Here is a 24,239-nt window from a genome sequence, read left to right as displayed (position 1 = left end):
AAAATAGCCTGCTACATTTCAAGATTTGTTTTAAAAATACCAAACTATAGTGTTAGACATTTGTAGTCTCATCCTTTCCTTTCTACAAAACCCACAGAATTTTAATAAAAAAATGGAGGCAAAGCTAAGCATAAGAATAAAAAAAATTTCAAGTTAAGGTTGTGTACATCAAATTAGTGCATCCTTTTTTGTGTATCACCAAGCAGCAAAATTGTATTATCCAAATGACTGTCTTTACATTACTATGCATTTTTCTACAACTTGGAAGTTGCATTTTATGTATTTGGCACATATGCTTGTAAATGAGCAGGATTCCACTGAAATCGGTCAGAAGACTGCTTCATACAAGATACTGAAGGAAGGTGTGACATAAGATTGTACAATAAAAATAATATGTATGTACAATCAAAGTAAATAAAGCATGTGTGCTACTTGAGAAATACTATGTTTTAAGCACAGATACTTGCATTCCAACTCACAGGCAACCATATATTTTAGATGCACACTTTAAGTAAAGGCCACCTTAATTTTTACCAATGACCATTGAATAAACTTTCACAAGTCCCCTGAACAGACAATAGTTTATCAGCTCCATCTCTACTGAATGAATCCAGTGCCTTTTTCATCAGGAAGTCTGAGAGAACTTCACCAAAACCCCTCAAAAAGCAAAAGAACTACAGAAAAATGGAATCTGCTATAGGTATACAGGACATCACACATACAGGACTTTGATGAAGAGCAGAGGCAGCTTATTGTCAGTCCATATCTGCCATCAAATCTGCCACCTGTGGAATCCTGACACACAGAGAAATGCATCAATTACTCTTCACACATTCACTGCACTTCACGTATCCCTTTCCTGATGTACTGCATTACACATCTCTCAAATTCTTCAATGTAACTGCACTCTTCCCTATTAATAAAAAACCCGCAAAAAGTTTACTCTACAATACGTACACTTACATCCTTATGAAATAAAATACAATGCAGATCCCCACATAGATTCCACTCTAAAATCTGATCCTTGTTTCTAAATCTTCAAACAGGATTTAGGTTAGCCTTTCTTTTTTTATTATTTTAAACTCAAAATAGAAAAATATCTTAAACAAAAGCTTTGCTGCATAAATAGTAATTATGGGCTTAATTTCTGAAAGCCAGAATTGTATTACCAGATACCACATATTTTGTGAAATAGTACCAGGGTTTTTTTAAAAAAATTATTACCAAAAGAGATCAATACTCTCTACTATTTTTTCCCCTGCAAGTTGTTTTATAAGGACATTATGTTTATTAATACAATTTAAAACCATTTAGCAATTTTTGGGGGTAGAAAAAGCAGCAATTAGGTTTAAAAATATTTAACAGAAATTAGTTTTTCCAATAAATATTGTTATTCTTAAACAAGAAGTCTGATGATATCCATTAATATCGAAATGGTTTTAAATCTCTGTTCCCATTAAAGACACTTTTACCTAAAAGCAGTATCTCGCACATTTCTAATAGTAGTTAAAGCAGCACATTAAGAGTCAAGCCATGTTGTTACTGTAGCAACAATGATTTCTGGTAGCCATTTTCTTTTCAGCTTTAACACTGTTCTAAAGCCAACAGACCTTACTGCAATCTCCATTTAAACCCAAAGGCGGCAAACTGCTGAGCAGTTTTCTCTCTGGCTACATACTTCAGATACCTCCCTCTAGACTGCCTTCCTCAGTTTAGTGTACTTACCTAACAGTATTCTCTGTTGCTGGACTTGACACAATTTCTGTTTACACTAATGAAAATACAACACTATGGCAGTTCGCTTTTTAAAAATAAAAAATAATAATAAAAAACCAACAAAAAATACCAAACTACATTTAGGAGACTAAACAGTTTGCAGGACACTAGAAGAACAGTGATGCAATTCATTATTTTAACCTGCAGGCTCTAAGAACACAGCCCAAGACAAGATTACCAGGTAGCAGGCTTATAGTCTTGGTCATTACACTGACAGCAGCCACAAAGAACCCCTTCTCAGATCAGATTACAAAATCAAAGCAGGTGCTGTAGCCAAAAGCAATTTCTTAGTAGACTGGCACCTCTCTGAATTTTCTGTATTTAGAAAACTTTTCAAACAAAACTAGCATACACATTAATTTCCAACTTCTCTACATTTTTGCAGTCTTAAAAATGAAGACACCTGAAACACTTTCCTGGCTTTCTTAAGACTGCAATGCGGTTTTTAAAAAAGGTTAAACCTAAAATCCTACAGCTCCAAATTAGGGACAAGTGACACTATTTTAACTTCTTTAAATAAATCTCCCTTTCTTGTATCATGACAGTTTGAAACAAAGCAATGGTGGGAGGGCACTAACAAGAAAGTCAAATACTTAACAGCAATGGGAGGAAAGAGTGAACTGGCATTAGCAGAGAAGTACCCCCTCAAAACAGGATCCCAAGTCCAAATTCAGTTCCTCACAAATTTGTTCCAGTTGAATGGGCAGCTATGCTGGGATCATGTGCTCTAATGCCTGCTGTTGTCTGTCTAGACCATGTTTCTGACACTTCCCGTAGACCATGGCAGGAAAGGGAATCTCTTGTTCATAGCCTCAGAGGAAGTGTATTTTCTATGCATGTAAAACGTAACAAAAATTTCCTAGATATTTCATGCACACTTAGATTTCCATTTTTAGTATTTGTAAACTTCTGCTTATAAACTAGTAATAAATATCTCATATGTAAGGGCTTAAGGTTAAAATGAAGGTAGGTTTATGCTGAACTCTGGATTGGTGTGGCTGACATTTTCTTCTGATATCCCTAATGAAGGTAACCTCCAGCAGAGGACAGAGTATGAGCGTCTTCAAACACCGCTGCTAACTCGCAGAGAGCCCGCTTGCTTATCAGAGCACTAAGCTGTCACTACAATGAATGTTCCAGTATGAAGAAAATAACCATATAAAATATTCACCTAAAAATAAAAATTCCAGTACCGACATTCTTCCTGCAATACTTTTGTCCAAATAAAATATACATATATGTTATACAACAGGATTCAACTACTGTTTATCAGATTTGAAGTGAAGCTACAAAATGCTCTGCTTTCTAATTGGGTTTGTATATACACTATTACTTACGATCTATGAAAAATCACTTTAGGAAGTCACATACACATAACCAGTAACGTAAAGCCTTTCCCTCCTTTTGTAAAAGCCTGCTTTTTGATGACAAAGGATTGGTTTTGGTGAAGGAATAAAGTTAGAATATGTTGTCAACACTATCACCTTAACAGCTATTGAAAAATCATTTTTAAAATAAGTAAAAATCCATTCCTCACTGAGCTACTCAATGTTCACTCTTGGTTTAGTGGCACTTTAAGCTTTCAACATTGTCCATCACCTACATAAATAGGAAAAACCTATTTCCTACTTTAGATAAGCTATAGCAATGTAACATAATTAAACCAATTGTGTTTTATTTTTACATCTTTATGCTAGATAGCTGCATTAGGTGTTGTTTGGGGTTTGTTGTTGTTGGGGTTTTGTTATTATTTATTTTTTAATAGGAACAATCCACATCTTGTAACCCAGGTTATACTACCACACCTGGCAAGCACACTGGGGCAAATGCCTCCACACACCTCTTCGAAATGTAGTTTGAGACCATTAGTTACTATTTTGAACATGCCATCAAACCAGCCACACTTCACCAGCACCACAACCACAGATCAGCTCTTGACACAACATCCGTGTCTCATTAGCAAGCTTCTATTCATGGTCCCTGTGTTCAGTCAGTGTCCACAAGTTTTACTACTAACACAATTGATCACCATACAGGACTGTTTCCTACAGTATAATTTCCAAGTATTTTGTAAAGTTACTAAGCCTTTGCTCAAAAATTATTCTATGAAAAGCATTTTGCTATGAAGCAGATATTCTCAAGATCTACCCAAGTTATGCGGTACCTAGAGATCTACTTTCTACACTGTTTAATAAACTTCTATGGAATCTCCATGTCAGATTGCAAGATGGTATAGCAGTCCTAGGCAGGCTTTACTTCAAGGTTAGGGCTGCATTAATCCTTCCCTCTTCCAACTCGAACCCTTTAAATGCTTGTGGACTTTGTTCCAGTGTTCACCTCCTTTTGCTTAGCCGTCAATCGGGCAAAAACTTTCTATCTTTGATTCTTTCACTATTTGAATTAATTCTTCCAAAGACATGACAGCCACTGGACAAACTTAGTCCTTCCAACTTGTATTTTTTTAGTAATAATATATCTGGGATTTCAGGTGTAAGCATGCAACATTTCATGTAGAGACCTCCATTCATTTGCATACACATAGTAAAGTATATGGGTTTTCACTGCCTCGTCACACCTGCAAATACATACCTTCTGGCCTAGTTTCCACTAGCTAGCTATAATGATACACATCCAATAAACTCAGGCAAGGCATACAGGTTCTAACAAATATATTTAAGGGTTACAACATACCTGCCACACCACTAAACAGAAACTCCATTACATATCACATGTTTGGCCACTTCATTGCCACCATTTTGGTCATGCATCACACATTGCCACTCATGAAATACTGATCTCATGATAGAAGTGCTGATGTCTCCATCACATGATGAATTACAGCAGCGAATACTCATGTTCTGGCTACAGGAAAGCATCCTTCTGGTACATCCCCAAAGAAGTTGTAGCACAAGCCATTCACATAATGACTCCATTTCAGAACACAGAGACAAATGACAGTTTTTTGACCGAGGCAAAGAAACCTGTATGTTTCCCACACCTCCCTTGCACCTTAAAAAGCACATAACCCTGAGACAGAAATATTTTCTTCTAGCAAGTAAACAGCTTGTTATTTGCACTAATAACAAAGGTTCTTAAAACAAATGACAGTGAGCACCTAAAGTAAAGGAAACGTTGCCATTGTCTTGGACACTCACAGTTAAAACAACCACCAGATTATCTCCTGCAAAGGCTTCATAAATTCACACAGATGTTGACTAACGTCCAAAAACTTAGTCACCTACGTCAACAGAGGTTCTGTGCCTACTTTTAGGCTCATAAATAGGGTTGACTATTTGCCTGCTGACTGGCCCCAGAGCTACTATCTTAGCTCAGTATTAGGAATTTTGTAAACATACAAGTTAGATTTTCAAGGTTAGCCTCAGTATTTTGTGCTTGGTTTTGGCTGGAACACTGAAGAAACTGTAATCAACATTAAATGCTTAGAGAATATCTATGAACGTGAAATCTTCTGGTTTAAATGAATTAAAGGAGAGAGAGAAACTTTTACTTATGTTCATGGAGAACATATAGAAGCATACTTAATCACAGCAATTCTGATAAAAACGCTCAGAACTTAATTTCTACTTAATCAACTTTAAACAGCTTCAGAGAAAGTAAGAGCCATGAACTACTCTCCAGAACTCTTAAAAGTACAGAAATACCTATTACTACAAATTTAAGAAATAACCAGTCTTTATCCCCAGATTCACAAAACTAAAAAAAAAAATCCAGAGAACAAACAAAACAGAAAACAAAGGAAGTTACAGCACAGATCAACTTCTCCAAAACTGGACTTCAGAATACCCTAACCAAAGCTATTCCTTGACTATATTTAATCCTATGAGAAAATTGCTGGGAATTTACAATATGTAGAAGAAAACAATGTGATATTTGTGTCTTTATTTTTTTATCAGGTATAGGAAGTCATAAATCACTCAGATTTGTACTGAAGGTAACACTAAAGAAAAGGTGAGGGGGTTTTGGGGTGGGATTTTTTTCTGTTTGTTTTCTGTTGGGGGGGGGATTTGGTCGGTTGGGTTTTTTACACTAATAGGGTTGTCCTATTAAAACCAAAGTGTGAATTCTGAATAGAGAAGTATTGGTAACAACAGGTGACACTAATATTTTTCTATTCTTTAAAATAAGCTGTTGATTAACATCATACAGCTTTGGTTTTCATTTCTGAATGTTAAAATCTCCTTTAAGGTCAGGAAGAAATGCTAATGAATCTACAGTGACAGAAAACCTGAAGAATATTAAAAAAAGTGCACTTTCTCCTGATGAAAATGGCATTCCAGAAGATGACATAAAAACCTGAAGGAAAAGTTAAGGTAAAACTATTCGGTAGAATGAAAGTGAAGTCACAGAGAGATTACTTTGAACAAAATCACCCTGGGTCCTAGTATTAATATTACTAATTTGGAAGAAGTCTTTGTTTTAAGATGAGCATGGAAACCACAACACAAGGGATCACTAATTAATCCTCCCTCATTTATATTTACATCCTTTGAAAATAGTATGCATCAGCATGCTTCACCTTACTAGATGGACCTAAAGCCAAGTTATTTGAAATATATGAAATAGAACTTAATTTGAAACAGCACCTAACATCCTAAACACCAAAATGATCACCTCACAAAACTCAAACCCACTTTACTCTAAATGGTTTAACAGACAAAAAACCCAACTCACCATGACATGAAGAAATGTTCTCCTGAGATAGTACTTTTTATGCAAAAGTATCAACTCATCTCTCTAATTCCCTAATGGACACTGCTGAACTTCAGAAGAGACTACAGAACCTGGATGTCTTCACAATCTTACTAAATGTCAATGCATTACCCAAAATTTAGCCTTAATTTAGAACTCTGTATCTTGTTCCATAACACAATACTCTTACACTGGAAAACCATAAAGAAGATTTTAATTGTTTGTCTCTATGTAAATGTTTATAAAGATCTATCTGGATATACAGGCAAAGGAACACACAAACTGTGCACACACACACACAAAATTCCTGCAAAAAAATCCCAACAACCTCCCACTATAACATTGCAATTTTTGTGTGTGTATTGTGGCTTAGCCCTAACCAGTAGCTGAGCACCACGCAGCCGCTTGCTCGTTCCTCATCCCCGTGGTGGGACGGGCAGGAGAATCGGAAAATAAAGGTAAAACCCGTGGGTTTGGATAAGGACAGTTTACCAGGACAGCAAAGGAAGAGGAAAAGAACAGCAACAGTACTTAGAGTATACAAAGCGGGTGATACACAATGCAATTTGCTCACCATCTGGGACCAATGCCCAGCCTGTCCTGGCCAGCTCTCCCTTATAAACTGAGCATGACATCATGGAATATCCCTTTGACTAGTTTGGGTTACCTGTCCTGGCTGTATCCCCTCCCAGCTTCTTGTGAAAATTAAGTCTATCCCAGCCGAAAACCAGATCAGTTTGTTTTTGATGTAAACCCTTGCTAGACTACCTTTTGCACATCATCTTCTCTGTTCACCTCTGCTAGAACTTCACTGGACTAAAAATGGAAGGCAAATTCCCACCTTGTTTTTAGTGTCTAAAAGACATTTCTAAAAATGAAGTATCACAGTACCTTTATGGTATTTTTAGAAATAGTATGACACTTCAGTCATACAGGAACCTGAATGGTTTCTCCCAAGTATCCTTTCTGGTTTTGATTCTCTCCCTTGTGCAGAAATATGTAATGCCTATTAATGCACATTACTGCTGGTAAATTTGTGAAAAGCAACAGCACTCTTGCAATAACAGTAGAGAGGTAGACCTGGGGAACAACTTTTTTCTGGACAAGCTGTTCCTCTCCCTCACCAGCACTTTCAGCCACATGTGTAGCAGTGAGAATCACAGTGAACTTAGCCATTAAGTCTCACCACCTAGGAAGTCTGGGAACAGGTGCTTGTCCTTTACAGGAACACAGCACTGAATACCACTGATGTGTCTACCTTACTTCAAAACATTAACAAAAGGAAAGCTCTGTGAGAATCCGTGCTAAAGCAGCTCATCAGCAAGTCTACCACTTCTCATCACAACATGTGTCACTATTGTCCAATACATTCAAGGCTTTATAAGGACACAGAAAAAACAATCACTATCCCACAGCACTTACAAGAAAACAAGTCAGACAAAACAAACCTTCAGAGGTTTCCCCAAACCAAAGATGTAGAAAGAATATACAATAGACAGTATCTACCGTCGTCTTTGGTTTATGTACCACACAAGCAACCTTTCCACCTCAGTTTCATCAGCAGTTCAGTTCACATACTAGACATGCAAGCTCTACTCCCTCGCATTCTGTAATTGCTCCAAAGCCTCCAAATTTTTTCATCGCAACCTATCTAGGTTAATTCACCATCACGTCCCCTCAATTTATCTTCTCCCTTTTTCCCCCAGAAGAAAACTACCACAACAATTTTTTTTTTGTTAATAGGTACCTGGGTAGGGAGTGCTAACCAGTATTTTGTTTTCAACTGCCCAAAAGATGAAAAACTGTTCTTAAAGTAACTTCAGAGTTCTAACATTCCTTACAATTTGTATATAATGCAGTTATTTTCTGTTCTCAGTCAATACATATATTAAAAAAAAGAGGAAGCAGAAGAGGACAGAGTACCTACTTCACTGTGGGAGAGCTGGGAGAAACCAGCTGCAGAACAGTCACTTCCCACTCCCTGTGATAGCACATACAATCAAAACTTTATCATAGAAGATACACTCACAGCAACTATGGTATTAAAACAACAACAACCAGCACTTATGTGTGAAGAAACAAAGTTATTTATATGGGAACTTTTCAGGCAAAGGCTGTCCTCTGTTGAAAATACCATTTCTAATACCAAGCCACCTTATGGTAACAACAAAAAACAGCTCCTGCAAAAAATACTCCCCTTCTCTCTCCTCCCCACCAGTTGTCACAGGGGAACATAGAATCTAGTGTCGTTGGTGAAGGGTCCTAAGAACATCCGTAAGAATAGGTGGTTTATTTGCAAACAAAATAATCATAAATACCATGCATACTTCAATAATCTACAACTGTTTTGGTGGTTGGGAGCCTAATTTTAGGATATAAATTCTATAAAGTTCCTACCTTTTCTGATTGAAAAAGATAAATTTGGAAAATCAAGTTAGTATCAGAGACAGTTTCTGAAATTCTACAGCCACAAAACTGGTTTATGTGCCTACACTTGAAGATGAAGAAAAATATCAGCAACAAAAATTATAAACATTAAGGGCTTTTTCAAAAAGCAGTCATCAAGAATTATATCACTTAGTGCTCCTAGGAGAGTTGAGCGAATCAGAAGCAAATGGCAGAAATATTCAGAGGACAGCCACTCAAGACGACAAAAACTGAAATTGAAAAAAACAATCAACCTACCAACTAGAACACTCTATGAAAAGCAGCACAACAAAACCCAAACCAAAACAAAAAACCCCATCATAACCACCACCCCTCACCCCACTGACTGCAGCCAGACAAGAAACAGATACCTACCACTTCCTACCAGCAGCAGCAAGGAGCAGCTTCAGAGCTGCCATGCTTTACAAGCAGACATAACCAACAGTTTTCCAAAAGCAGTCCCCTGACCTCCTGTTGTATGCCTTTTCTGGAAGGAAAACCTGGGTGGAAAACCCATCCCTGTCCCCATCAAAGAGCCCCACTGGGAAAGCAGATGGGACAAAGCACAACTCATGTTATCAACACACCAAATTATTATTCTGTGAAGAGGCAGGCAGGAGGGATTCATTACTACTTTTCAACATTACAATGATTACATTTGTTAAGAAATTTTTCATTTCTTTCACTCAAACTAAAATAGGACATATCAGGTAAAAGCTTACACATAAAGGTAAATTATACGAGACATACTTTGTACCTTGTTTTGCTTGTGTTCTATCACCTTGCTGTGGAAAGTATTTTTACAAGGGAGTACAAACAGTTGGCCCAGAAACCAGGAAAGTTACAATGATCTTCATCCCTGTCTTCAGCTACAATTGGACAAATCAGTAAGGCACCTGCAATTCCTTCCATCCTGTTTCCCATGATACATCCTTTCCACCCTCCAGCTGCTTTGTGAAGACTATAACATTATCAAGTACTCAATTTAAGGCAAGCAAAAAATCTAATCATTCAAATACTCACAAAATAATGTCCCTTTATTAAAAAAATCTGATTGCAAATATCTCAGACTGCAACTTCAACCTTTTTTATTTTCACTCAGAAAAGAGTAAGACTGTACTCCAGTCTCCAAAGCTTTTATAAGTGTGGTAAGTATCTAACTTGCAACGTTAAGCATACTGAAAATAGTTGTTGCACACCAACAATAGGCCTGAAATATTCCAAAGCCTAGCAATCTGACCTTTATTCTGATTTGAGCATGAACTTCGCATCCTCTGGATTAACTTTTGAGAAATACTGAATTGCTAAATATCCTATCATCCTTCAACTAGTCAATTATATGTAAAATTAAGCACTCAGTATCAATCAATAAATGTCAACTAGAGATTTACCATTTCCAGTAGCTGGATTTAGTCATATCTGAAACCAGCAATTCCCATACCAAGAGTATCACGATTACATCTACTGGGGCAAGAGTACTCTGTATTACCACGTTTGCTCAGAAATACTGAGTTAATATTTAGTGTAACCAAAATCAAAAAATGCATACTCACTGTTAAGCCACTGTCTTCCCCCTGCCTTTAACCTCGTTGGCAATGTAAGGGCGTTGCTGCAACATTTTATCAACGTAACAGCTGCTGTGTACAGTTGAACAGTGACAGAAATGCAGCACAATTGCATACGCATTTTTATTTGGATTATTTTATCTCCTTACTTTTAAATTAAAAAAAAAGCTTGGTCTCCAATGAAGCAACACCACTTACGAGTAAATACCATAGAATTCTGGGTAGGCTTTGTACCAAGATGAAATACTCATTACATGACACTGCATCGCATACTAGGTAGTATGACTGATCCTGTGACTGTCATGCTCCTCTCAATTTTTTGAAAAAATATACATTAGAAGTTTATGCAAACTCACTACATGGTCTTTCTTGACAGACAGCTGTTAACTGAGCATCAAATTAAATCTCACAGTATTATTGCACTGTAGAGATGCACTGTATTTGTGTCCCTTTCTATGTAACTGGGGAAGTCATAGTTAGCATTTCATACCCTTCCCTACCGAAGAGAAGCTTTTCTACAGTTCTGTAGAACATGGGCATGACTTTTCTACTATCACTGCTTGTGTGAACAACTCCTACAAACTGACACAACTTTTGATTTAAGGGACACAATGTACACAAGCATGAAAGTGTTTGTTTTTTTTTTTTTAAAAATTAAGTATGAAAAGGGTATTTTTGCATGGTAGTACAAACTACATGAAATCCTTTAACCCATCTTTATGTATATCAGATAGAATGACCAGCATTCACAATTTCCTTGGGTAACTTCAGCTCTTTTTCCAGTAGCTGTTTGAAGTTTGCATCGACACTGGGGGGGCAGGGGAGGGGCAAGAAAAAATGTTAATTACCCCAAAATCAGTTTATATTTAGAGTGCTCAAGAAGATAAATGAACATATTTTTAGAGAAGACAGACTTGTTTTGGTTTATTTCACCAGTGATTTCTTTACACTCAGAAGTTGGGTGGACACTATTTTCATCTAAAGAAATCAGGCTTTGGAGGCCAACTTAAACCAGTCTCAAAGTCAATTTAAGTGAGTGCAACATTGTTCAGATGTAACCTAATTTTATGAAATTATTTTCCTCCCAATTTCTGAATACATAATACAGTATAGTCACAATCCAGAGCACAGAGGGAACTAATTCAATTTGGCTTAGAATAACTGTAACATTAGAGTAGTGCAGTTAGTATTAAAATAGAGGGAATAAAGTATCTTAAGGCAGTCCTCTAACAGTCTCATCACTTGAACTTTGCTTAAGACAAAAAGTTGTTTGAAACAGTAAAAACATGAGGAAAATGAGTTATCAACTAGCCAGACAAACGCAGCCAATCAGCAACTGTTCAAAGACCTTTAATTCAAACCAGCTTCAGGTGAAACTGCATAGCAAGTGACATTCTGTATTTTTTCCAGTTTTAAGTTCTCTGATCTGGTAAAAAGTCTGAAAGTGTTTGAAATTAATAACTGTGTGCAAGCGTGTGTGTTTTATTACTACGGAGAATTTTATTCCCTTTTCAATTCCCTTTTCTCCAGAAGTGACTTCAAAAGGCTTGAATTAAAAAAGTGTACATGCTAGTAGGTTCTGCTCATACTTGCAAGTATCAGCACAAACTATTCCACAAGAAATTCCACTGACAACCCTTGAATTCAGCCTCCATATTGAAATTCAGCCTACACTGTTATTTTAAAGTGGAAGGCATTGCCACTGTTGTTTAACATCCTGCCTATTCAATTGCTGATGGTCCTATTTCAATCAATTGTTGCCTTACTAAATAACCTCACAACGATGCTCTAAGTGATCAGTGCCTTTTCCTCCTACTCGCCAGGTCACCCGTTGAGATTTGAAAACAGCAGTATTCTCTTTCAGTGTTCACTCAAGAACTTTCATACACACTTTCCTAGGCATATTCCTTCTAGTCCTACTCAGTATAAACTAGATGCTGGACTTAATGAAACTAAAAAAAAAACAAAAAAAACCAAAAAAACAAAACCACCAGAGTACTACACCTTTGCTCCGATTTTTTAACAATGATATTTGCCAAGGATTTTTTTAATATAAAACATATCATACAGATTACAGAAAACAAAAGAAAAAATATATCTATAAAAAGAAAAGTTTCTTTGGCAACAGTAACATTTTTTCTCCACAAAACTCCTATTCCTTGGGTAATTTTTTTAATTAAAAATTCAATTTTAATGAATGCTAGACATGAGAAGAAACTATTTTAAGACAATGTTTTGAAGATTATTAGCTTCAATTCTGGTTGTATTTCTTTTGTAACTCTGCACCGCATCCCTCTGCAGTTACAGTATACACGTTTGCAACATCAGCTTTGATTATAAGTCAGTGTAATAGGATTGTCACACTGCACTGCTCCTCCATGCACTCTACTTAAAACTCCTCTCCAATAAGAGAATTGCTGCATTTTCTCTGCATCTAAGTGACCCACTAAAAGCTTCTCCAGATCTCTTTTACATCGTCTAATCAGTCCATTTATTCTGCCCTCAAATCACCCGCCCTGCACAAGCCAGGCAGTGAAGAATTCTACACAGAAGAATCACACTAAGTTACCAAAACTCTGAAGCACTTCCCTCTCAACTGTGAAGAATCTTCTCTTTAGAGATTTGTCTTATGATTTGAATGAAAAATTATTTTGCAACTTGTATAAAAAAAATAAATGTATGGCACAAACTTCTCAGTAACAGGTACAACTCTGTGGTGGAATTCCAGAGGTGCTTATCAGCCTCTTAAGAGTGTTTGTCCCATGTGTTAATTTATTAATCTTTACAACATGAAATGGCTTCTTACTCTAAAATCTGGTGCACATTCATTCCCCATATGCGTCTGAAAGCTAAGTTCCATGACACAATCTTCATAATTAAATTATGTGTTAGAAGGGGGGGGGGGAAGAATCAGAATATCACTGCAAATGAGATTTTGCTTAAAGGGCCAGAGTTGTACAACACTGATGGGAACCTATTTTGATATACCATGCTTGTTTTTCATTACCACCGTGACTTGTCAGTTTATAGCCTACACTACCCCAACAGAAGCATTTCCATTATGCTGAAGGTTACATACAAGCCATAAGAAGAAAAAGACTTTCTAAATTTCAGGTAAATCACAGTGGTCAAGATGACACTCATCACCGCAACCCGATGTAACACAAACTTTGTCAGAGAAACCGCTGAACCCTGAAGCAGCTGGGAGCCCGAACACGACTTTGATACCTGAACTGTTAACTTTTCCTTCGCTGTTGTAAGCCACCCCGGCTCCGGAGCCCCGCGCACTGCAGAGAGCGGCACTGCCCTCGGTAGGCAGGACACACCGGCCAGTCCCACGGCGGGCCAGGAACTTGCCAGCCCTTTGTAACAACACCGTGCGTTTCAGAGCCGCCCTACTTCATGCCAAGAAGGAAGAGAACGAAGAGGAGGAAGGGGATCGCAGGTTATTCCTGCCCCAGGACAGCAGCAGGCAGCCCTTCCCGGGCTGACCGTGAGCCCGGGTGGGCAGCATGTGTGGCGACCCGCACTAGGGAGGCGAGCGGCAGCAAAGCGGCGAGAAGCAGAGCGCAGGTCCGCCCAGCGGGACGCGCCGCGCCGCCTTGGCACGCCGGGGCAGGCGGCGGGAGGGGACCAACGCCTGCCGGAGCCCCCCAGGGTGACCCCGGCCACCCCCGAGCGGCGACATCCTCCTGCCCCAGCCGCGGCGGCGCCGCGCGGGGCATTACCTGGCTCCCCGCGGCCCCACGCTGCTGGCGGCCCGGCCCCGGGCGGCTCTCCCCGCGCCCTAGGCCCCGCCGCGGCGGCACCGGGCTGCCCAGCTCCTCCGCGCCTGGCAATGGCGGCGGCCCCGCTCCCCCCTCCCAGGTCCGCGCTCACTGGCTGCGCCGCTTCATGTGACCGAACAAAACCCTCCTCGGCACAGCCCTTTGTGTCCGGCCCGGCCGGGGCACCGGGGAGGCCGCTCGCCGGCTCGGGGAGGGGGCAACGGCGGGGACGGAGGGAGGCGACGAGGAAGGCCGGGGAGGGGAGCGCCTCGCCCGCCCGCCCTCTGTCCGCCGCGCCGCCACCGCCGCCGCCTCGGCCCGGCCACTTACCGCGGCGCGGGCGGCTGCGGCCGACTCGCGGTGCCGCACCAGGTCGGAGGCGGCCGCCATGTTCCCCGATGCGGCAGGATGGAGGCAGAGCCGCCCTCCCCGCCAACCGCCGCTAGGGCGGCCGGCTCGCCGCGCCCGCCTCAGCCCGCACCGCCCCCGCCCCACGCGGCGCCGTGCGGAGCGGCGTGCGCGCCCCCTCCCCTCCCGGCGGCCCGCGGGGGGGCGGGGAGAGGGCATTTAAAAAAAAAAAAAAAAATAACGGGAAACTCACGGGCTCGCCGGGGTGTGCGTCACGCCGGGGTTACGTCCAACGCGGCGTCATGACGTCACCACGCAAGCTTCCCGACCCCCTGCCACTCCGCGCGCGGCTACACACACACACAGAGCCCCACACGCACACGCGTCCCGGGGGACGGAGCGCGCATGCGTGCGGCCTTCCCGCGCCGGCGCTCCCCAGCCCCCTCCCTCAGCGAGCCGCTCGGCAGGGGAGGGGGCGCGCCCCCCTTCTCGCCGGTGGCAGGTGTGCGGCCGTTATCGCCGCGCGCGGCTCCCGCAGGGCGGGCGGCGGCCCCGGCCCCGCAGGTCGCTCCGGCAGGGCTCAGAGCACAGGACGGAAATGCCTCCCGCAGGCGGGGGAACGGTTTCCTAAAAGACCTTACTTTCTTCAGAAGGCAGGCTGCCAGCGCGGCTGCCGCCCGCCCGGCGCGGCCTCCCCTCACCTGCGCCAAGCCGCGCAGCGCGCTCGGGAGCGGGACGTCGGAGCGTCAGTTGCTTGGCGCTGCCTTTCCCACAGAAAGTGGAAAACTAGGTCAAGTGCTGCAGGAGCCGTACAAAGGCGCTGGCCGTGCCAGTGAGAAAGGCAGGCTCCTGCGACAAGCCGCGGCTGGCGAACGATGTGAGAGGGGAACGGGAAACCTGAGAGCAGAGAAGCGACGAGAGGAGAGACGAGACGGCCCGGGGCTCGTCAGCCCATTCAGGGAGGCGGGAAGCTCTGAGGTGACACCGAGAAAGTAGAAGCATTCGGTGCCATTTTTTCTTCCAGATTAATGCTTCTGATAGCAAACCCCGATTCCAAAGGGCAGGGATTCAGGGGAGAGTAGTAAGCGCGTAGAGACTGCTTTGAGAAATTTGGGTTTTTTCTTCGGATTTGCTAGGCCCGGAGGATTTCATACTGGAGTGAGAAGTTGATTATGGCAACGTTAGAGGTGTGAGCAATCGTCACTGAGAGCTCACAAAGACAACTGAGATTTCAGGGAAAAGGAAAAACATAGCACATATAATTCAAAAGGAGGGGATAGGTAGAGCCAAGAACTGTCAATCATTCCAGCCTCTATTCCCAGAAAAGTATTGAAGCAAATAATCACACTTCTTGTAAGTACATGGTAGCTAATGAAGTCATAAGTTACAGCCAACATGGATTTGTCAAGAAAATCATATCAAGCCAAACTCATCCCATGCTCCAACAGTATAATGGGCCGTGGATGGGAGTAGTGCTAGATCTGCTATGGCATGACTTAAGTAAGGCTTTTGACACCATCTCAGAACTCTTAATTCAGCAAGCAAAAGATATATAATGAAATTACTGCAGTGAAGCAAAACTACATCAGCGATGCTTCACTGTGAAAAAAAGGAGGATATAGCAAATATGGTTCCTCGGAGGTAGGTATATCCTGAGTGTGGTACCAAGGCTAATTATGTGAATGTCAGAATACAGTTTACATTGATTAGATCTGCCAACAATGCCAAACTGGCAGAGCTGCAAGTGTGTTGCAGGACAAGAAAAGAATTCAAAACATTCTTGACAAACTGGTTGCAGAAATAGGATGCAATTGAATAAATACAAATGCCAACTTCAATGTTTAAGTAGGAATATCACAATTGCACAATTACAAGACTGGAAACAGATTAATAAACCCCTTCAGAAAAGGGGTTGGGGATCCGAGTAGATCACAAACTGAACTTGCATCAACAATGTCACACTGTTGTGCAAAAAGCTGCAGTACAGAGAGATGTGTAAACAGAACTGTCATATCTAGGACATACAAAGAAATTCTCATTTAATACTAGTAAAGCCTCAGCTGTAATACTGTGTTCAGATTTGGGCTCTGCATTTCAAGAAAAATTTCTTTCAAAAAAGTCCAACAGAAGGGATTACAGGGAAGGGGAGAAAAAAAGAAATTTTTTAAAAGACATGACCCTAATTGAAAATAGGAATGCTTGAGACCTTTTAGTCTAGAGAAGAAAAGACTATGGGGAGAAAAATACATTGTCCACTAAATCCACTGCAGACAGGGCAAAAATTAACAGCTTCAAACTGCACTGAAAGAAATTTAGGTTAGACATTAGGAAAAGTTTTACTATGATATGGATAAATAAAACGTATATATTCTCTAGATGGTTCTGGAAACTTTGTTAATATTTTTTAAGACTAAGTTAAATATTCATAAAAAAAGATTAGAAGCACTGGACTCTGCTGTGAAGCAACAGAGGCAGACTAGGCAATCATTGTTTTCACCATAATTTTCTATAACTGCAGTTACTATACAGATACCCGTTCTGATCCTATTTTTTTCTGATAGAAATGAATCCCAGAGACATTAAAACATTGCATGTGTTGGTGTGATCTTATGCACAGGTATAGTAGATATCCCCTTTGGCAGTCTTTGTCATGTTACATTCTGTATAGCTGTGTGCCAACGTATGTCACACGCTCAGCTAATTTGCTAATTTATAAACTTTATATATCACTATAAATTCCACATTTAAAAATAGTGTGTCTGTTAGTGCTCATGTAACCAGTGTGAATCAAGGCTTTTGCTTTTCTTTGTTTTTTTTTCATTATATCAGAGAGTAATTTTCCCCAGAATCCATTAAATTCTGGGATTTCTCTGGAGCTTGCCAGTTAGGAGAAGGCACTGCGAATGGTTTATGCTATGGGACTGAGACCCACCAAACTCATCTCATTAGAGATGACTAAAAGGCCATTAAATAGGCCAATTTTTAATCTCCACTGAGTTAGACTGAATTCAAACTGATAGCCCACAGGCAAAAGGCTATGAATTTCATTAACAGTACCCTAAAGCACTCAGTCCCCTAATGAGTGCTAATGTTATTCTTCTGAGAATTAAGCTTGTTTTCTGAAAAGATACATTTATAAAATCAAGTTCTGATATTTTGGAGCATGTATGGACCATTTTCCACTGCTCTTAAACACAAGAAACATTATAATCTCGTACAATCCACAGATTTCTTCTAAGATTCCTCATCATATGTACTCCATGCTAACCAAAATACAAACAATAAAAACATAAAAAAGCAAATATTAATACTACCCCTATGCTTCTTGCTGAATATCATATATTTTATTACACACAATTACTTTAAGGTCATCACACTTACATATATTTTGTCCCCTAGCAGATAATTTTTCAGCAACAGCAATTCTTCCTTCAATTCTGCAATTAACAGTTGAAGGAAAACACCGAATTCTATAAAAGCATTAACTTAGATAAGATGATGCAGTGTTTTATTACATTTCACATCTATTTGTGAACATGTAAAATGGTTAGCGTAAGGAAATCTGAACTTTAGTTATGCTGCCAAATCTCACAATTTTATTAAGAGGTTAAAGATATCTAGCACTTCGTTTAATACCTCAACTTACTACTGAGCTAAAAGGCCCAATTCCATAAGCAGTAGTGGACTCTAAAAAATGTTTATGTTTATGATCTACACAATCTGTGGATCTGAAGAAAAATCCATGTTTGGCATGAATTCACTGAGCACATAACTGCAACATTTTATCAGAATGGCAGTGCGGTAAAAAGATTATGTCCAGTTGTGCCAGAACTCTTGTTTTGATATCTAATTCCACCAGTTTTGCCACTTATGGTTATAATCTGTGCAAAGTAGTAGATAATCCTAAAGGTTGCATGTTGGATTAAGAAGATTTGAGAAATATACACAAAATGATGCAAAATTGGGATTGCATGTGTGCATGAAATAGAAATTTTAGGACCAGCTTCCAGTAAGGCACTCTAAGATCAGTGAAAGAACGTGTGCAGCCAGTAAAGGACCACACGATACAATTCTTGAAAATTAAGCCAGATTTGCACAGCTGGCTTTTTGTTTCCAGGAATTCTGACTCCATCCTGTATTATTTCTCCACCAACGCAGAGAAGGCCTGATAATGGTTAAAACAGCATTTGAAAATCTCTTGAGAGTAGGTTGCTACCTAGTTCCTCTTGGTCTTCAAAATGGTTATAAAAAGCTTAAACCAAGGCAGGCTCTTTTATGTTAGCAGCAAAATATAATTAACTGAAACCAATTTAGAAACTGTTTCTTCATATAAACATTTTTGTAGCTGAAGCTGCAGAGGGAGAGTTGGAGCAGGTCTAAGCTGAAGCATTTTGAATGAAAGAAGATCACAAATGCCTCCTTGTAACACAGCAAAATCCCAAATGCCTGGAGGGAAAAACTTTTTAATGATAATTTCTTACATTTATATAGTACCTTTTATTCCCTAGGACCCCAAGCACTTCATTAACTCTATGCAAAAAGCTTCACCATGGAAATATATCCACTGTATGCATCATTCTTTGAAAATTTCATTTTCAGTTGACACACTTCTTTCAATAACAAAATATTCTGCTTATCCTGTATATAGCAACCAAAACAACAGATAAAAGATTAAACTATATAGTTTTTAGTTGTACAACAATTTAAGCCTGTATGATTTTCAAAATAGTAATGCACTTAGGTAATGCATACATTGCATTTATCCCATCCATGTCCCTTCTCCATTTACTACTTTGATCTCATCTTTATACCATAGCCCTTGGTAGCAAATTTTGTCTTCCATAATACTTTCAAAATTGAAATCATCCTTGATGTCTGAATTTCAGACAAAAATGGGAGGTTTAGGGAAAATTGGCATCTTTTATTAAATCTACTACTATAAACTGAAAAAGTAGAGTAGTTTTTGAGTACCCAAGACATAACAACTTTTTTTTTCAGCTAAGATGGTTGTTTTAATAAAATATCTTACCTTTACCTATAAAGTTTGTCTTGTCCTTGCCCATAGACTCTCATAATTACAGAAACAAGGCCCCAGAAACATGATGTGAAAGATATCTGTGTGTTATTGCTCAACTTGCCACAGAGTTTTTCTTTTCATCCTACAGAGATGTTTCCGGTTTCTTGGCCTTTCTTACAAAGATACAGTACTCATTTCACCAATATAATCAAATTTAGGAACTCAATGTACTGGTTATTTCAACAATCGATAGTTATTTCCATTGAAATTTTAGAACTAATAACAGAATGAATTGGAGCAGTTTGATTTATTTCAACATTGTAAAATTGAAAGAGGAAAAATTACTTTTCTTAATTTTTTTTTGAGCTGTTGATTCATGTTTTGTTGGCTTGCTTGTTCCACAGGCTCTTTTGAAATACAGTTGTCAACGTTAATTAAAGAGGATTGTCTAGTCTTGTCTATTTTTCAGACAGAACAAAAAATATATTTTATTTATAATATAAAGTTAATCTCTGCTACAAATCAAGATATTCTAGTCATCTTTGTCAGTATCAATTAAACTTTTAGAATTGCCAGTAAAACAGTAAGAGGGCAATAAGAATGTATAGGTAAAATTATACGCCATTTAAACCTATGTCTCTCTTAATGGTAATCCCAATGTAAGGTTAATCCTGAAATAAAATATTTTGCAATGGATGGATATTTAGAAACTCTACCTAGGGAAATATTAGCGCTTGCCAGTGTCGTACTGTTACAAGGGTTTTAAATCTCCCAGCTACGAAAACATTTCCAACATTACATAATAAAGACAACTGGCACTCTGTCTGCCCATTGCCAGGCTTCTGTCCATATGCACCAGTAGGAAAATCCCATGTCTGCTGCTTAGACCTACTCCCCTTGGCTAGGCCTGCGCTAGCAATTACAAACCAGCTTTTGTCAGGAGGGCAGCAGCTCCCTACTCAGCCTCCCACAGTTGTCTCCTGTTTTCAGTCTCACCACTACAGAGTGTTACTGTCATCTGCCACTGCTTAGAGAGGAGCAGCTGCTGGGGCAGCACTGTCTGCCTGGCACGCGAGGCTCCATTCTTAGCTGCTCCTCAGGTACCACCATAATAAACATTATCAATTACCGAATCCTGGATTAATTATCAATAGTAATTAACTAACCTTGGTCTTTATGCTTATTTTCTTTTATCTTGTGTTATTCTAATTCATCCCAAATTAAAAAGACGATAGGTAAGCCTACATCTTTGATCCCTTCAGGAGGATCTGACATCTCTCTTCTCATGTCTAAGTTACTGATCTCAAGTCTCGCAGAATTCAGAGATCACAAGAAAGCAGATTAGTGTAGGAGAATACCACCATACAGTATAGCGTTGACCTTCTTATAAAAAACAATGTATTGCCTTGGAGGGTTGCCATTTGCATCACACACAGGAAGTATTAATATATGAAAGCATGCTATGAGCAACATAACCATAACAAATTTCTTCCTGAGTCTGCTGACGAATTATAATTTAGTGGGAGAGGAAGAAAGCTGTGGCAATAAACTGGCCTTCAATAGATGATGGAAAGTACCTAGATATAATAGGTATAAATTATCATAGCTCTGCCTAATCCAGTCTGATGATTCAGTTCACATTATAGTGCCAAAATCACACAGAGAGAGAAGACAGAGATAGTTCTTTCAAGTTCCCTGTTTCAGGTGTCACGCTGGTAACAACATATTCCTGTAGAGGACAGGGCATAAAAGAGTCCAGCTCCTACCACTATTGACCACCTGCCTGACCTTCACCATCACTGCCCTATGCTGGCAAAGTGTTACTGATGGGAAGGAAATTACACTACACCTGTCGAGTGCCACATTCTGGTCTCCCAGTTGTGTCACACCCCAATTCTCACTACACCTACCTCTGTGACTAGCATTAGGGTCACGCCCATGCCTATAGCGTGTATTAGAGACCTGAGCAATGTTAACGTGAGGAATTAGTGACAATAATCCTTTCAGGCGCACTCCATCTCCAAATTTGTGACTTCTACATGTCCCAGTGAGGGACACAGGTACCACAACACAGGGAAAGTCACCTCCCTCAGCCAAACACCATTTCAACACCCTCTCAAAAAGGAAAAGGTTTTGGCAGCCAACCCCCACCATTTCTGTACTTCAAAGCCATCTGGCCAGATAGAAGTCAGGACAAAGGTCCAAGTGAAGACATCTTCACCAAAACCCTTTGCCTTTAGAACCAAGCGCCATACGTTTCAGCAGCACTGGAAAAATGAACAGCATCTCTCAGCTATCGACGTCATTGCCAGTACTTTAATATAACTACATACCAGGCAGGATTTCAAACCGCCACCTTTTCCCCTCAACTTCCTACTGTTCCGCCCAGTAGGCAATTACTACGTCAGCAACTGTGATTTCTTTCATGAAGTCAGATGGACATACACCCTTCTTGTCCTTATGCTTGACATAAACAATTACTGTTTGTTTGTAAAGCACCAGAGGTCTGTGTACAGGAAGACATAATAATCATATTTAAAGAAGAAGTAAAGAAAGCAAAAAACCACTTTATTACTATTAATGTGTAAGTACTGAGAAGCTTATTTTATGTTTAGGTAAGATCACAGCAGCAGAAAGTCTGTTTGATATGCCATACCTTCTGTTTGTTTCTTAATTGTAAGGAGTTTGGTTTTGATCAAGACAATTAATTATGAATATAGCTGAGTTTTCTAACATCAGAGATAAAGCTTAAAAAAACTACAAAAGCTTTTTTAGAGTATGTTGTACTGTATAGATAAGCATATATCTTCAGAGTATGAAAACAGACATCTTTGTAACTGAATCCTAAAAAGAAGGGGAAAAAAACTATATAAAACTGTGACAGTTCTACACAGTCTTAGAGTTAATATGCAATTTTGAAAAATTATTTATCAGATTCTGTGGTTGTACAGAATCAGTATATGGTGTGGTAGGTTGGCAGAAATGAAAAGAGCAAGTTAAAACCTAGGGTTATTACAATACGAGTTTTGTTACTTCTTTCTTTCCAACTTCCCTGCCTCTACACCAACAGAAGAGAAGCATCTCCTATCTCTCCAGCTTGGCCACATCCATTCCCGCTCATGTGCCAAAAAGTATCTTCAGTGCAATGATCAAAGCTATATTAAAACTTTTGCTTGTCTCTTGTTCATCCAGTATTTCCAGATCACATCCCACCTAAGCTCTCAGATGAATTATTTTGAACAGCAGTTTATTTGCCATTATCCCGTTCAGGAAATACTGTCTTAGGTTTGGGATTTGCAGGCAGATCTTGTATTATAATACTACTGCTTTTAGTGTGAAGCTCGTAGGAACATAAAACGTCTCATTATAAGCTCAGTGAAATAGCTGCAAAGACTTTAATGAGCTTTCAACCAGGCTCAAAGAAAATTCTAGCACTAATTTTCCTAGTAATAGAAATCTACATATTTAAAATAACTGTAGAATAGTTATTTCAGTATTCTGGAATGCATGCTGAGTAGAGGTTTCTCAAACAAAAGAAAGAATGAAGAAACTTAGAACAGTCATGTTCACTTTTACAATTTGTCCCAGTTTCACAGCCTTTGGCTCTGGTTTCCAACAATGTGTTCATAGGTCAGTGTGTGGAAATGGACTCCGGTAAGGCTTTGGAAGTGTATTTTCAGTTAGACCATGCAGATAATTCATAGAGTAAAAATGGAGTATCTGTAAAAGCAGAAACAGTCAGCAGAATAATTTCATTTTGGGAATTTCAGCAAAAGAAGCTGTCTGAACACTCTCAGGAAGCACTCAAATCTATCTACTAATGTATCAGATGTGCCTCCCTAATTTCATCCCAAGCATATTAAAATTCCTTTTTAAGAAGTTATGTGTGAATTGTCATTCACATATACCTCTGGCTTTGAGTTATAATGTTTATATTCTGCTTTAAAACAGCACAACAGTTTTTACTTACTCTGCACAAAAGAGAATCCTGATTCTGAATCTTAACAGGAGACGGATAATGGAGGTTTAATATTTCATGTAGACGTCTTAATCAGCAAGTCATTTAACCCAATCAATGTAAGTATCCCATTTACGAATAAGCAATAACCATGTTTTTGTCACATTTTATCAATTTTGCTTTCTAAAAGAGGAGGGTGTCATCACATTTGTGATAATACATTAGGAAGCACAGCTTTTCACGACGACTGTTAAAATGGCACATGCTGGGGAAAACAGTGCTTACTAGGATTAATTTAAGACAATGGGTACTCACTAAGCATGAATTGCACGCGATCACTTCCATCATTGTGTTATAGCTTATCTCATCCTTTAAAAAGAAATAATTATATATTGAGAATTCTTTTTTGTCCTGACAGAATTTAAATCCCAGGCCCAAGGAAGGAGGGCAGTGGCTTGAGGCACGCAGCACTCCAGTGCTGTTCAGGCCAGCAAGGGCTATGAGGAACAGTGACAGCCTGTCCTTTCAGGAGTTTCAAGTAGTAGGCTGTGGAAAATTAATGATGCCTGACTGTCAAAGCTTGTGTTGATCCCACAGCTCTCCAGCACGCTGAGAGCAGAGAGGCTGAAAATGCCATCTGAGTGGACATACTGCTTTTGCTGCGTAGGACC

General features: G+C 39.7%; 1 protein-coding gene across 19 annotated transcripts in view; it reads right to left on the bottom strand.

The window, feature by feature from the left end:
- Positions 1-24,239, bottom strand: part of ZNF644 (zinc finger protein 644) — an 83,946-nt gene that overhangs the window by 39,945 nt on the left and 19,762 nt on the right. For 2 of the 19 annotated variants that reach the window (XM_054833162.1, XM_054833173.1), the window contains exon 1: positions 14,847-14,916. The exons of 6 other annotated variants lie outside the window; for them this stretch is intronic. The gene's annotated coding sequence lies outside the window, so the exon portion shown is untranslated. Of the gene's footprint in view, positions 1-13,706; positions 13,896-14,206; positions 14,328-14,575; positions 14,792-14,846; positions 14,917-15,294; positions 15,331-24,239 lie in introns of those variants that run through there. 11 more of the 19 variants (XM_054833169.1, XM_054833175.1, XM_054833161.1 and 8 more) reach the window with 9 other exon arrangements.

This window comes from Grus americana, chromosome 8, assembly GCF_028858705.1.
Source record: "Grus americana isolate bGruAme1 chromosome 8, bGruAme1.mat, whole genome shotgun sequence".
NCBI classification, from domain to species: domain Eukaryota; kingdom Metazoa; phylum Chordata; class Aves; order Gruiformes; family Gruidae; genus Grus; species Grus americana.
This window is presented reverse-complemented; position numbering and strand designations above follow the sequence as displayed.